The sequence below is a fragment of the Dama dama genome, chromosome 6, assembly GCF_033118175.1.
Source record: "Dama dama isolate Ldn47 chromosome 6, ASM3311817v1, whole genome shotgun sequence".
Classification (NCBI taxonomy): Eukaryota; Metazoa; Chordata; class Mammalia; order Artiodactyla; family Cervidae; genus Dama; species Dama dama.
The window spans coordinates 37844282-37859753 of NC_083686.1; the positions used below are offsets into that span (position 1 = coordinate 37844282).

Below are 15472 nucleotides of genomic sequence, written 5' to 3' on the forward strand. Positions count from 1 at the left end.
TTCATGAACTGAACCACAGTCAGCTCCCGGTCTTGTTTTTGCTGACTGTATAGAGTTTCTCCATCTTTGGCTGCAAAGAATATAATCAATCTGATTTTGGCATTGACCATTTGGTGATGTCCATGTGTAGAGTCTTCTCTTCTATTGTTGGAAAAGGGTTTTTGCTATGACCAGTGTGTTCTCTTGGCAAAACTCTATTAGCCTTTGCCCTGCTTCATTCCATATCCCAAGGCCAAATTTGCCTGTTACTCCAGGTGTTTCTTGACTTCCTACTTTTGCATTCCAGTCCCCTATAATGGAAAGGACATCTTTTTTGTGTGTTAGTTCTAGAAGGTCTTATAGGTCTTCATATATCCGTTCAACTTCAACTTCTTGCCTGTGAGTGTCCAGGAGTCTCTGGTGAAGGTGTGGGTTGGTGGAGTCCTGCTGCAGGGTTGGGAGCACTGAGGATAGAAGTGGGCACATGAGACCTTTTGAAGGAGGTTGCGTTATCTCCATTACCTCCAGAATAGTTTGGTCTCAGTTCACATAAGAGGGAGTGAACACAGCCTCACCCTTCAACAGAAAATTGGATTAAAGATTTACTGAGCGTGGCCCCACCCATCAGAACAAGACCCAGACTCCCCCTGTCAGTCTCCCCTATCAGGAAGCTTCCATAAGCCTCTTATCATTCTCCATCAGAGGGCAGACAGACTGAAAACCACAAGCACAAAAAACTAACCATCCTGATCACATGGACTACAGCCTTGTCTAACTCAGTGAAACTATGAGCCATGCTGTGTAGGGCCACCCAAGATGGATGGGTCATGGTGGAGAGTTCTGATAAAATGTGGTCCATTGGAGAAGGGAATGTAAACCATTTCAGTATTCTTGCCTTGAGAACTTCACGAAAAATATGGAAAGGCAAAAAGATAGGACACTGACAGATGAACTCCCTAGGTTGGTAGGTACCCAATATGCTACTGGAGATCAGTGGAGAAATAACTCCAGAAAGAATGAAGAGATGCAGCCAAAGCAAGAACAATACCCAGTTGTGGATATGACTGGTGATGGAAGTAAAGTTCAGTGCTGTAAAGAGCAATATTGCACAGGAACCTGGAATGTTAGGTCCATGAATAAAGGCAAATTGAAAGTGGTCAAACAGGAGATGGAAAGAGTGAACAACGATATTTTAGGAATCAGTGAACTAAAATGGACTGGAATGGGTGAATTTAACTCAGATAACCATTATATGTACTACTGTGGGCAAGAATCCCTTAAAAGAAATGGAGTAGCCATCATAGTCAACAAAAGAGTCCAAAATGCAGCACTTGGATGCAATCTCAAAACAACAGAATGATCTCTGTTCATTTCCAAGGCAAACGATGCAGCACATGCTACTTTGTTGTGGAAACACTAGCAAACTAATTCAAGGTCTAAGCAGAAAACACAACTACACTAGCCAAACAGGGACATCATTACATTTCTTTTAAAAGCCCATTAAATTGCCTTCTTCTCATTCTCAAACTACAGAAACTTAGGCATGGCTTTCATTTAATCATTTCAAACTCATAATCATAAAACTCTGACAGTCTATGCACCACAAGAAGTATTATATGCACCTATATCTTCTCTTAAAGGAAAAGGCATCTTCCTATGAACAAGGTATGTTTTTGAAAAGACAAATTCATTTAACTTATTAAAATATCTGTTAAATTTTAAATATGTGTATAAAAATGTGTTTAAACTAGAATGGGGCTTCCCTCACGGCTCAGATGGTAAAGAATCCACCTGCAATGTGGGAGACCTGGGTTTGATCCCTGGTTGGGAAGATCCCCTGGAGAAGGGAAAGACTACCCATTCCAACACTCTGGCCTGCAGAATTCCATGGACAGAGGAGCCTGGCAGGCTACAGTCCATGGGGTTGCAAAGAGTCAGACATGACTGAGCAACTTTCACACAAGCTAGAAATGTGGAAGAGAATGAAAGTTCAACCATTTAACTGCTATTAAATTTTGTGTAATACATAAGCAATGAGTTAGGGCCCATTTTCTTAACTCCACATATTTGCTTAATTCAAATATTTACACAGTTTAAAATAAACTTTTAGTTTTCACTTAAATATGTTAGCTTGTGTAGACATGACTCAGTTTTACTTTCAACAAGTAAGATAATATGGTAGGTGAGAATTTTTGCCACTGTTTTAACAGTAGTAAAGATATATTATTTTACAGTTATATCTACAAGTAGTTCTCTTATCTGAAAGAAGTATTTCATTCCCTAATATGTTCAAAAATAATATATCCAGAAAAGTGACCAGTTTAGATCTTGAATTAACTTTAACCAAAATAAAGCCATTAATTGAGTTAAGAAAAATTTTCCCTAAGAATAAAGGTAGTTATTCCTTTAAAACATGTCATAGAATTTAGAAGATCTCATTCTGGCATATAAGGTCTATTTATTCCATGAATAATACTAATGAATGTAAAGAGCAAGAAACTAATTATTACATAATTAATTCTCACATACATTTCCATGTCTTCTCTGTGGTAAAAATATTTCATTTTTCTAATGGCATATGCATTATTAGAATTCAAAGAAATAATTTCATGGTCATTTCCAAATACAAGACTTCTCTTTTGAAGTTAGTGATTTTTATCATAATTGATTCTCCTTCAGATCAACTGTTCTGCTAAGGTAACATTTGTTCAAATAAGGTCAGACCTTTTAAAGATCCATACATATTCAATTTGATTTAAAGGTGGTTTTCTTTTCGAAAATGTAATAATTTTCAAGTAGTTAGCAAACATTTTACAGTTGTCAAAATAAAATATATGCACATAGGCACTTTAAGAATAAACAGAACTATGAGAACTCTAGAAGTCTCTTCAATGACAGCAAAGCAATAAAATATACTAAGCTAAAATACACCAATGGAGAGAACATAGTAACAGAACTTGAGAGATAATAAAGTAGATGAACAAGCTTGTATACCTGACATTTCACATATACATTGGGGCAAATGCTGCTGAATTGTACTATCAGAATTTATGAGATTTAAGCAATGATTTACTATAATTAAGGGTGGTGAAATATTGCACATGTCACGGATGTCTCCATAGTGAGAAAACCTATTAATACTGCGTAAAAACCTGCCAATTACAAGTCCTATATAAATTGAAATTAAGGTTTTTTCCACAAACTGTTGTGGTGCTTAATTATATTATGATATCAACAAAATACTTGCCAGTTAAGTTATTTCTGTAACTTGGACTCCATCTCCCAGTGTCTGGTCTTCAGTCATCATGTCTCTATATCCTCTTTCTTTGTCATGTTTATTTCAAATATGTTTCTGAACATTCAGGTGTTTTCTATGGAATTAATATTTTAACATCAAGATAGTTTCAAAATTTTTAATCTAACAAACTTATCAGCCTTTCCTTGTGACACAATTTTCTCAAAAAACCCTTTCTGGTCTAAGATCAGATCTGGTCTGAAATTAACAGCATTTTGTAGATTTTTTAAATTCATTTATTATTTATTTTTTATGTATTTTGCTTTCAACACTTCAATTCATTTGGAGTTTGGGCATTTTGGATAATAAAGATGGCCTGATTTGATTATCTATCTTTAAGTACACTTTTTCAGGTATTTGTTGAAAAATCTGTACTTCATTCCTAATAGTTTGTAATGATATCTTAGTACCACCTGGGAAGCCCATATTATATTCTAAGAAAATGATAAAATATGATAAATACAATAAATTAATATATTTCACTTTGTTTCATGACAACCTGTTCTATTGATCTGGTTTCTAAAGCTTGCTCGGTACTATGATATTTTCATAATTGTGTAATTTTGCCTTTATAACATGATAGCATGCTTTTATATTTTGTGGGGCAAATCTATCCTTGTCACAATTTTAAAACCATCTTAATAATCTGTCATTATTTCTCCCGTTAATTTTGAGAATCGAGTTGAAAAGGGGGGAAATTGGCATTTCATCAGCTTTATACTAAGCCAATAAACTAATTTTGAAATAATTGATATTTTGAAAACATTCTATTTTTCATCCAAGAATATGATATGTATCTATAATTATTCAAATATGTTCTTACATTTCTCTAGAGAATTGTATGAAGAGCTTCAAACAAGTATTGTGAAATTTTTGGAGTAATTTTCAAGTATTTGCAGTTTATTTTGTACCTGTTATTATTTCTACATTTCAACTTCTGGCATATAAAAATGCATTTTGATTTTGTGTATCTGTCTTAACCATAATTCACATAGTAAATGTTCTCATTATTTTTAAGAGTTTTAAGTTGATTCTCTTTGGTTTTCTAATGTTTAATTGTGGCAGAGACCATTGTTTTTTTCCAAATCAATAGTCATCCTTTTCTCTTTTATAAAAAATCTCTGTTATTTGATATATCACTGCAGTTTTAAATGCTATTTTTCAGTCTCACTTGGAGAGTTGAGAAGATCATGGGACACAGTCTATATAAGCTGAAATTTTTAAATGGACTTTCCAGGGGGGCGGCGAGTATTTAAAGAGCAGGACAGACTCATCTAGTATCATCTTTTTTTTTCTTTTCCTTTGTCCTCATCCTTCCTGTCCAGTAGCTATCTTGAAAACATTAACAACAATCACACCTTAAGGAAGGAGAAAAAACTAGAAGTTTCATCCTCTGATGATGTCAGGAAAACTCATCAATAGTAAAATTCTACCCCTAGTATTCTTTATAATAATAATAGTAATAATAAATACCAATTTTGTAAGCCACTATTTTTCAGGACTTTAACGTGAGATGCAATTTCAAACAAATAGCTATATTATTTGTAAATAATGACAATCTTTTTCTTTTTTAACCAGTTATGTACTATCTTATTGTATTGGCAGGACTTTTCAGTCCCTATCAAATAATAATGGTGACAGGTTCTTGGATCTAGAACTCAATTCAAACATATTTCCAAATCTATTTAGTCTTGCTGGCCTGTTCACTGATCCTCAATATTTAACTTGCTCTGGCTCACTTATTGATTGGCACCCTAGAATTAACAGGTCTCTTTATTTGTTGCCATCCTCAAATAGCAAGCTTTGGCTCCACCTTGCAAAGGTCACTATTCACCCATATTCAAAGCAATTGCCGTGATCTCACTCCGACCCTTCTTTCATTTATAACTGTGGTGAGTGTGAAGTAAAGTAGCAGAGAATCATGATGGAGAATGAAGTGTTACTTATAATAGCCTGATCAATGGTTTGGAAGTGACATAGAATTCTACTATTATTTGAAGTTAAAAAATAAAGTTGCTGAAAGAAAATTAAAACCTATGATAGACATGTGAAAACTTGTATCAAGAAAGTGAGATAAAAGCTACCATTTAGCCTGTTATGAAAAGGCTTCAGGAAATTATATGTGGTCATGGAAATATTGTGTTTCAAAAGACCCTTTCAAAAGAAATTGTACAAAACTATCTTCAGAGGCACTTTTGTGATTTTGAAAGGGAATTATTCCCTATAGAACAATGCACCTAGCATGGATGAAATGGGAAAATTATTTTTTTACTTATAACTTCTATGATTATCAGTAAGAACAAATTACTAAAGTGTAAAACAGAAAAAAATTCAATAAGATAGTAAGTCCATTAAGAGCAATGGTCTGAAAAACATGAGTTTCAATATCTAATATGTTATAACTTTCAATCAACTACCATAGAATAAAATTAATAATACATTTATGAAAGTAAAGAAGTATGATAAAATTTATAAGAACTAACAGAAATTACATAAAATAGAGTAAGAAATGCATGAAGCCATAGTTTGTTTAATGGAATAATGATTAAAAGTCCAAAAATAATAGGAAAGTGTAATGTCTAATGACATATATAGAAAGGCTTCCCAGTGGCTCAGTGGTAAAGAATCTACCTGCAATGCAGGAGACCTACAGGGGATGTAAGCTTGATGCCTGGGTCAAGAAGATCCCTTGAAGAAGGAAATGGCAACCCACTCCACTATTCTTGCCTGGATAATTTCCCGGACAGAGGAGCCTGGCAGGCTACAGTCCACAGGGTTGCATAGAGTCAGATATGACTGAGTGACTAAATAGCAACAACATAATGGCTAATGACATATATAGAAATATAATACATAGATCATACATTTGTGGCTGTTAGAAATTTGTTATATCAAACACTGGTCTATTTACATTTCCATTCAATACTCTTTTCCTGTCCCTCAAAAGGACATTGAAGAAAAAGAACACTATGGTAATAATCTTCAATATTAAAATAATTCTATGCCTGGAATCAGAAAGGAAGAAAAAAAAATCAGTGATTACATGTGAATTAAGGAAACTGATATCTCTTTTCTCACCTAGAGAAGAATTAATCTAGGCTGACAATTAATGAAAAGAACTTTGATAAGAAATAAGTGAGAGCCATGTATCACCAACTTTTACTCAAATGTATTCTATCCCACTACTCCCCTCAAATCCTGCCAGGGAAGGAAGGCAAAAAATAAAAAAGACATAGAGGGTTAGCCCATGAAAGTTACCTGCTGCACATACATAGAGTGACAGAATTGGCGTCTGGTGATTTGGAGGTTTACTGTTTCCATCTTGCTACCTCTGAATATTTTGACCTTGTCTGCAGGCTACTTCTGGACATAGTTGAAGATGACTACTCCATTTCCAGACATCTCCAAATGCCCATTCTGAACAATGCCCACAGGAAACATTTATCTTTTTCAGAAATCCTCAGTCTCCTCCCTTTCATATCTCAACAGCCTGAATTTTTTCTCATGTCCAAAACTAATGCACTTATGCAGAAGAAATGAAACCATTGAGATAAGGTTTAAGCCAATGGGACAAGTGATACACTGGGCACTGGCATCCCAGGGAAGGGATATCAATGGTTTTTGCTAATTTTTTGTGTGTTTTTTTTTTCTAATCAGATGCTAGTAAACAACATAATGACATTCATACTGTTTACTCTAATTCTGTGCCTACCAAAAACCTTTTAATGATGCTGTGTCTTCCCATGATGCTTGTCCACAGGGAGATAATGTATAAAGACAGAGTGTCTTCACTCTTTCACAGTTATTTCTCACTCAAGTTATAAATTATCCTGTAGATTTCATTAAGAAAGAGTAAGGAAGATAGTATCATAGCCAGAAACTTCTAAAGCCAGCTTTCTCAAATAAATTTCCTCCAAGGAGGTTTCTCAGGAGACTTTATCGAGGTGGGAATAGAAAGAGAAAATGAAACTATGAGTTGATTAACTAAGTGTGTGCTAAGTCACTTCAGTTGTGGATTGAACCTGCATCTCTTATGTCTCCTGAATTGGCAGGTGGATTCTCTGACCACTAATGCCACCTGGGAATCTGCTTTCTAAAGCAGAACTCAAGCAGGGTTTAAGAAGAGCTCACCTTTAAAGCTAATGTGAGATTTCTCTCTAGGTCTAATTTTAAAAAGAAAATATTGGGATCACACCATATTCTGGTCAGCTCTGCACTTAAGAATTTGAAATTTGACAAGATTCTTAGAGAGAAAGTATGGATGTCATTGATGCTAATTATGGTAAGTGTTAGAATATATATTCAGATTCAACAGGTCATTGAATCCAAGAAGCCATTACTTTTTCACCATACCATTATTTCATGTACCACTAAGAAAATAAAGCTACCAGTTAAATTATGAAATCATTGTTAAGAACTGTAAAGAGTGCACGATTTTACTGTATTTGGAACCTAACAAATTGGCTTTCCACAGTTTCATGAACACAGGCAGAAGACAAGAGACTCTTGGGTCAGAGAAGAAGAGTGTATTACTCACAACATTAGCATTAGCCCAAGCATCCACATTCCTGTGTCAATTCCCTAGTTGTCAATTCCCACAGGGCAACATAAAGAGATTATATAACATTCCTTTACAAAGTGGGCTGTGTTATCATCACGGAACTCTTGAGTTATGGAGCCTGAATTTTTTATAGCATGTGGTCATATCTCCACAGCCATCTCAGGTAAATTTTTTAGATTTCATTACCAAAAATATATATTACTTATAACATGATGACAATAATTCCCAGCTCATGGGATTGTTTTGAATATCAAATAAAGTAAAACAGATAAATGCAAGTTCAGGGTAACTACTACATAATAATGTGCTCAGTCATGTCTGACTCTTTGCAACCCCATGGACTGTAACCATCAAGAATCCCAGCAAGAATTCTGGAGTGGGTTGCCATTTCCTTTTCCAGGGGATCTTCTAGACCTAGAGATCAAACCCACATCTCTTGCATCTCCTGCATTAGCAAGTGCATTCTTTACCACTAGTGCCCCCTGGGAAGCCCATACATTATAACAGGATTTAATAAATGTTAGTTTTCCTTTTTCCTTTAATATTTTCCCCTATGAAACAGACACTCCTAAATACCACAATTCACTCCCAGCTCCCCCAATTCTATACCAGTAGCTACTTAAAGCTTGTTTTTCTCTTAACAGGGAAAGATGTACCATTCCAAAATCACAGCTATTGTTAACAAGTGAAATACTTACCTTATATAAAGTGACGAACAAAGAGCAGAGAAGATGGGTTTGAGGATGCAAGTGTATGAGTAAATATGTACAAACAGTGAGAAAACATTCAGAAAGCAAAACTGTAGTCATAAAAGACAAATGTATTTTATTGTTCTATTTAACATTTAGGTGAGCCAGAACTAGTAAACAGACCATAACCTCTTTTATGAAGGAAAGCATGGAAATTTTGGCCCAAATCCAACCAGAAGCAATTAGGAAATTCCTAACTTAGGCTAAATAAACTAATTAGTTCAATCAGCTAACTAAATGCTCTGCTAAGAAGCACAATGAAATTCTAAATGCAGGAAAAATTGAATAAATGAATAAACAAAAAGACAATTAAGTACAGTTCTGTACTTTAGCCTGTAAATCTTTGATCACAATTGGGAAGATATGCTGTAATGATGTCTGAATGCTAGAAATCTTTTGAGTATTTTTACTTTCTCTGTTTTATCAAATCCAGTAGTTTGAAATAATTATATAACATTTCAAAGTAAATATATTTCATTTGGGATTGAATTTTTAAAATTTTATAGCTATTTCTCCACAATTTCTTTAAATGTTCACACAAAATTGCTGATATTTTGAAAGCACCAGTGACACATTTCCAAGTTATGAGTTTATTAAACCAAGTACACTAAGTTGGTTATTTGTTTTATCCTGCTTTACCATTTACATTTAATGTAAACTCAGAATACTGTTGCTTAATTTACCTTTTTCTCCAATGTCTTCTTTTATAGGAAAATATCTCTAAAAAGATTTAAATATTGCTGTTATATTTATTTTTAAAATGTCACCCAATATTCATCATAGATAGTAACTCTTCATTTTGAATGACTGCTGAAAAGATCTATCTAGTCAAAGCTATGGTTTTTTTCAAGTAGTCATGTATGGATGTGAGAGTTGGGCCATAAAGAAAGCTGAGTGCCAAAGAATTGATGCTTTTGAACTGAGGTGTTGGAGAAGAATCTTGAGGGTACCTTGGACTGCAAGGGGATCAAACTAGTCAATCCTAAAGGAAATCAGTCCTGAATATTCATTGAAAGGACTGATGTTGAAGCTGAAGCTCCAATATTTTGCCCACCTGATGCGAAGAGCTGACTCATTGGAAAAGACCCTGATGCTGGGAAAGACTGAAGGAAGGAGGAGAAGGGGACAACAAAGGATGAGATGGTTGGATGGCATCACCAACTCAATGGACTTGAGTTTGAGCAAGCTCTGAGAGTTGGTGATGGACAGGGAATCCTGGCGTGCTGCAGTCCATGGGGTCGCAAAGAGTTGGATACAACTCAGTGACTGAACTGAACTGTATTTAGAAACTCCACAGTACATTTATAAAAATATGCCACAATAACATATACTTGAACATATGTGAGTATATGCACATTGGGAAAAGATTTTTAAATAACAGTTAACCCAATATTCAGTTTATCATCATAATTTTTGGAAGTGTTTTACAGAAAATTTAAGGACATCAGTAATAGCCATTAAAAATGCCATTCATAATGATAGAAACTTTCAAAAGATTATCTTTTCTGAGTATTGTGGTACTCTCAACCTCTCTATGTCAGCCCTAATATTTTTTTTTAATGAGAAATCAAGGAGACTCCCCTGGTGATCCAGTGGTTAAGAACCTGTGCTTCCCCTGCAGTGGGCACAGGTTCAATTCTTGGTTGGAGAAATATGATCCCACATACTACAGGATGTGGCCAAGAGAAAAATCAAGAAAATGATGCTTCCAATATAGACTTTCCTTGTTATTTAGTAAATCAAAATATCCTAATATTGTTAATGTCTCAAAGTTCTTAATGGCTGTAACATTTAGATATTTAGTAGTTCACTATCTGTATTCTTTTTCTTTCCTGCTAGTGGCAACATCTCCACCAGGCATTTATTCTTTGAAACAGCCATTTCAAAACGGATTGCTTTCTATTTTGACACTGTGCAGTCCCAGAAGGGCAAAGTTCTGTTGTTACAGCAATAAAAGAAGAAAATGATCAGGAAAAGACACGCTCACACACACACACAAACATAGAACACACATGTGCATCCCCACAAAGTCACAAATACATGATATCAAAGGTAGTTGCAAGAAAATTATGAGTTGTGTTAATTCCTTGCTCCCCAATATGGAAAATTTTGTACTTAGCTGCCTCTCTTCCACTAACTAAACACCATGTAGAATAAAATGATCCTTAGACAGGGGCTTTATCTGATGGAGAAAGTGGTAAATTGACAGTCACCCTCTAAATCAAAAGCTGAGTGAAGGTTTTGTGTATAACTCTGGCCTGGCCGATAGTGAGAAACTTTTTTGCCAGTCTGGGTAGACATCCTCATAAAAGTGTGCTTAAGATTTTGCAAATGAAATCCAGACTAGTCTGACAAACCCTTGGTGTGAAAGCCCCAGCCCACACAATCGACAACGCTCCTCACAACGCTCTTGCCTCATCTGTCTTGTCAGAAAGACAGCACTTCATTGAACCCAGGCTAACTGAGCACTGCCCTTGAGCACAAAGACAAGGGATGGTTTTACACCCAGTTTCTTGAGGAAGTCATGGTGTTAAAGATCTGGCTTCATATTTATAAAAATTCAGGAGGATAATCTCAAGTGGAACTCTTACATGACAGAAATTAGAAGTAGGTAATGTGAAATAAACCACTTAGTAGCATTTAAGGCTAATTCTTACCCCAGTATCTCTGTGCGTGTTATTCCCCTCCCTGGGAATGCTCTTTCTTCTCCTTGCCTGTTCAGAGGCCCTTTTAATGTTCACATCCCCTATGAAGACTTCCCCAAATGTTTTTATCCTTATGAACTCCTCTCATCCTTGAACCTGGACTGATGGCTCACAAGGTACTTTGTACTATTAAGTTTTTTCCTAGTTATTCCACTCTCTAATTAAATTATACCTTTCTATGAAGAGAAACAGCTACGTTTATAAAGAGTATGTCTTTTCTTTAGATACTAGTGACAGAGTTAAAACAAACAAACAAACAAACAAAAAATAAGAATCTAGTCCCCATGGAGGTTACTTTTTATTTGAAGGAGAAAGCCAATATATGATGATATCAAGTATATTCAGATAACCTCAAGTGATGTACAGACATTAAAAAATGTTGATGTGATATATGTGATGAAGGGGCATCATTTTATATTGGGAAAATTAAGAAAAGCTCCTCAAAGAAAGCAATTTATAGCTGAGTCCTAACTTACAAGAAAGGGTTGAGCACACATTGATTTAGAAGAATTTGTATCGGGCAGAAGGGAGAACAAGTTATTAATCTGTGAATTGAATTTTGTTTCCTCTAGAGAGAAAAAGCTTCAGCTGTATCTCTACAATTTGCTTCCCATTATATTTCTGGCTTCTTTAGCTCTACCCCTAGATCTCTGGTTTATCTTTTTAATCTCTCCAATTATGTTTGTTTATCTTTTCCTCATCTCCAGGAGTGGTAAACAATATGAGTGAAGTTGGCTAAATATGAGTGGAGTTCTAAAGAAAAAATCCAGAGGGAAGAGATTAGTAGGGAAAATGGATGTTAATAATTAACAAGAAAAAAAAATAATAGAAGGAAGTAAATAGATCTGACAAACAAGGGAGGCTTTCTATGAATATGGAAGAGCAAAATGACTTGAAGAAACCGTATCTGGCCCATTCAGCACACTCTGTGTTCATGCCGGCTCCTTGAGCCAGAAGGGCAGCACAATGTTTAAATCATCCTGTTCTGTGCAAACCACAGAGTAGCTCAAGCTCCTTTTTCTTTAAGCAAGAAAAACACTAAATTTTAATAGAAAAGATATTACCTAATCAATTAGGACATAAGGTTTGCTTTAAGTATTTCTTTGGGGGAGAAGATACTACATTCTATTCAATTAAGGGAGGAAAAATGTAACTTTTACAATCCATGAATTCATAGGGAATAGGTTCTAGTCACTCAGGCCCTTTACATGGGTGCTCACAAACTGTTCTCCTCTGGGTGGAGCAGGCTGGGGCTTCAAGTGAACCCAGATATCTTTCTCTTTGGCTTCTTTCTTTCTTTTGGCAAGGATATTGCCCTTAACTTGTTACAGCAATGCTAACAGCCTGCTGGGTATACGCCAAACTCTCCCAGTTTTGCCAGGGTAGCCTTTGTGGCTTCTTTCTTTCTGAACAGTGTCCATTCCCTCAATGTTTACCATATCACCTTTCCTGAAAATTGCCAAAAGAACAACTCCGTGTTTTCTAAAAGACCTAGAAAACACACAGCAGGTGCCTCTCCTCTCTCTGTGTTAAGTCATTTTGGCAAATTATTGGAAGATGGCAGTTCCCATGGGAAGGAGCTCAAATGTTTTAATACATGTAAAAAAGTACCTACTGTTCCACTGTCATTTTGAGGGGAAGTGGATAGAAATATAGCCATGAGAAATGCTTCATTTTACAGAAGATAGCCCAAGCAAAGCTGCTGAAATGAAAATCTATGCTTTGGTCTGCACAAGACAATCATAAAGGTGGCCTGTATAGATTTGACTATATCTTTTGACTGATGTAACTGAGGATAAACATTCATTTAATAATATATTCAGTCTTTGTAGTGCCTCCAGTGACTGACATTCTTATAATACCAAATCATCTCTCTTTATGTGCCATGATCCCTCCTCTCAATTAATTCACTCAAGAATACTACATGCATAAATATCTTAAACAGCTCAGGAAAAATGAACGTACACTGTGCTAGCTGAATTGGAAAGTGAGGTGTTAGAAGGAATTCCTCTGTTGTTAAAAGTAATTGTTTGGCTTTTGGTTTTTGTTTTTCCTTTGTGTAGCTTCTGGCAAGCCCTTTCAGCAAATAGTTTAAATTGCACACTGTAGTATTTATGTAGGAAAGTGGCTACAAGATTTATAGCATAATAAAATACCAATTGGCACCATACTGGGTTGGTCATAATTATTATTAAGAACTACTTAACTAGGTGTTTCACATTTCATATCTTCATTAAACACTTGGAGTTCTTACTCTCTCTGAACTCTCTCATGTCTCTCAAGTTGGAGAACTGGTTAATAATATTTTTATTTTATTTCCTAGAATCATGGGGGCTATTTATAATTGAAGGTCATTGATGTGATTTAAAGCTTTCTCCAAAGAACAAAAAAGAAATGAAGATGTCTTTAAGAATGTAAATAAGGGTTCATCTTGAAAACAAGCCTGCTAAAAAGGTTATATGTACACCTTAAGGAGCTTTTACCCATTATGTTTCTTAAAAAAAAAAAAATCTCAATTTTTTTAAAGTAGTTGTAGGAACTCATCAAGTGCATAGAACTAGAGAGGGCATTTTAAACCAGGAAGGGGAGGTAGAAAAGCATAAAGTTGTGAAATAATTGAACTATTACAATAACGTATAGACACAACATAATAGCTTAGACTTTCCCCTGTAGGTAACAGAGAGCCACTCCAGATAAGCACTGAAGCAACATAATCAGATTTCATTTGAGAAAAAAATTCTGATGATAAGGTAGAAAATGGTTGTAGAGGGATAAAGCTGCATGCAGGAAGATGAGATAGGGACAAGAGTGTAGGAGGGAAATAAGGAGGGCATGAGATTAGCCATGGAGATACTGCTAATCCTGCAGAAGGAATTAAGAGATGGGTTCAGCAGAGAAGGAAATTCATGAACACTTTCGGGATTCCAGCCATTGTATTAAACAACCATTTACTGATCATGTTTTGTGGACCTATCAATATTCAACCACAAGAACCTATTCATCAAGAAAGCTTACATCATCAAGTGAATATTTTATGATATAAAAATGTTTTATATCATAAAGTATTCTAATAGATCGTTTTTGTAAGACAAAAATGACATTTATTTAAAAGGTCTAAGTGGGGGGTGGAGGAGGGTTGAAGTCAGCAGTTCTTCAGCGTTGAGCTTTCTGGTGGGTTGTCCACGCAGCCGGAGGCCGTAGAGGGGATTCGCTCCGGCTCGGGAAGCTCCGAGGCGTAGCAACTGTGGTAGGGACAGATCTGCATTCTAGATACAGTTCCCGACACAGTTCTAGACACAGGCCCCAGGGCCCACCAGCTGCGCCATGGTCAGCTCAGTCCTTGGGAAGGTCTACTCTGTTCTGAGTGATGAAGAACAGAGAACATTATAGATGAACAGGGAACAGTGGACGAGGGTTCTGATGTGCTCAGCCAAGAGCGGGACTGGGAGGCCTATTGGAGATTACTCTTTAAAAAGATATCTCTGGAAGACATTCAGGATTTTGAGGAGACATACAAAGGTTCTGAAGAAGAGCTGACTGATATTAAACAGGCCTATCTGGACTTCAAGGGTGACATGGATCAGATTATGGAGTCTGTGCTCTGTGTGCAATACACAGAGGAACCCAGGATAAGGCACGTTATTCAACAAGCTGCTGATGCTGGAGAGGCCCCATCCTATAATGCCTTCATCAAAGAATCGAAGTGAAGATGAATGCAAGGAAAAGGAGGCCTCAGGAAGAGGCTAAAGAAGCAGAAATGAGCAGGAAGGAGTTGGGGCTTGATGAAGGAGTGCATAACTTGAAAGCAGCCATTCAGAGCAGACAAAAGGATCGGCAAAGGAAATGGACAATTTTCTGGCTCCGATGGAAGCAAAGTACTGCAAACCTTTCAAACGAGGAGGGAAAAAAACGACTCTCAAGAAAGAAAAGAAATAATGGAATATTCTCTTCAAAAGTCCATAGGTGTTAACTGATACCTTTGTAGGTAAGGTACAGTCAAGATTTGAAGACAAAAGTCAACTCATCTCTTGAGAAAAGTTGTTTTTCAAGCCTAAATTATTTGGATCAACTATCTGAACCAAGTAGACGCTCTCAGCCTGGTCTTAGTATATCCTAGAAATACGCTGACATTCTGTGAGGTCCTCCTCTGAAGGAGGTTGGTGGTGATCACTGAGGGAGCAAG

The 15472-nt window shown here is 36.0% G+C and overlaps 1 pseudogene; it reads left to right on the top strand.

Moving 5' to 3' along the window:
- The first annotated feature begins 14613 nt into the window (after positions 1 to 14613).
- LOC133058714 (dnaJ homolog subfamily C member 9-like) lies at positions 14614 to 15242 on the top strand (annotated as a pseudogene).
- Positions 15243 to 15472: the final 230 nt, after the last annotated feature.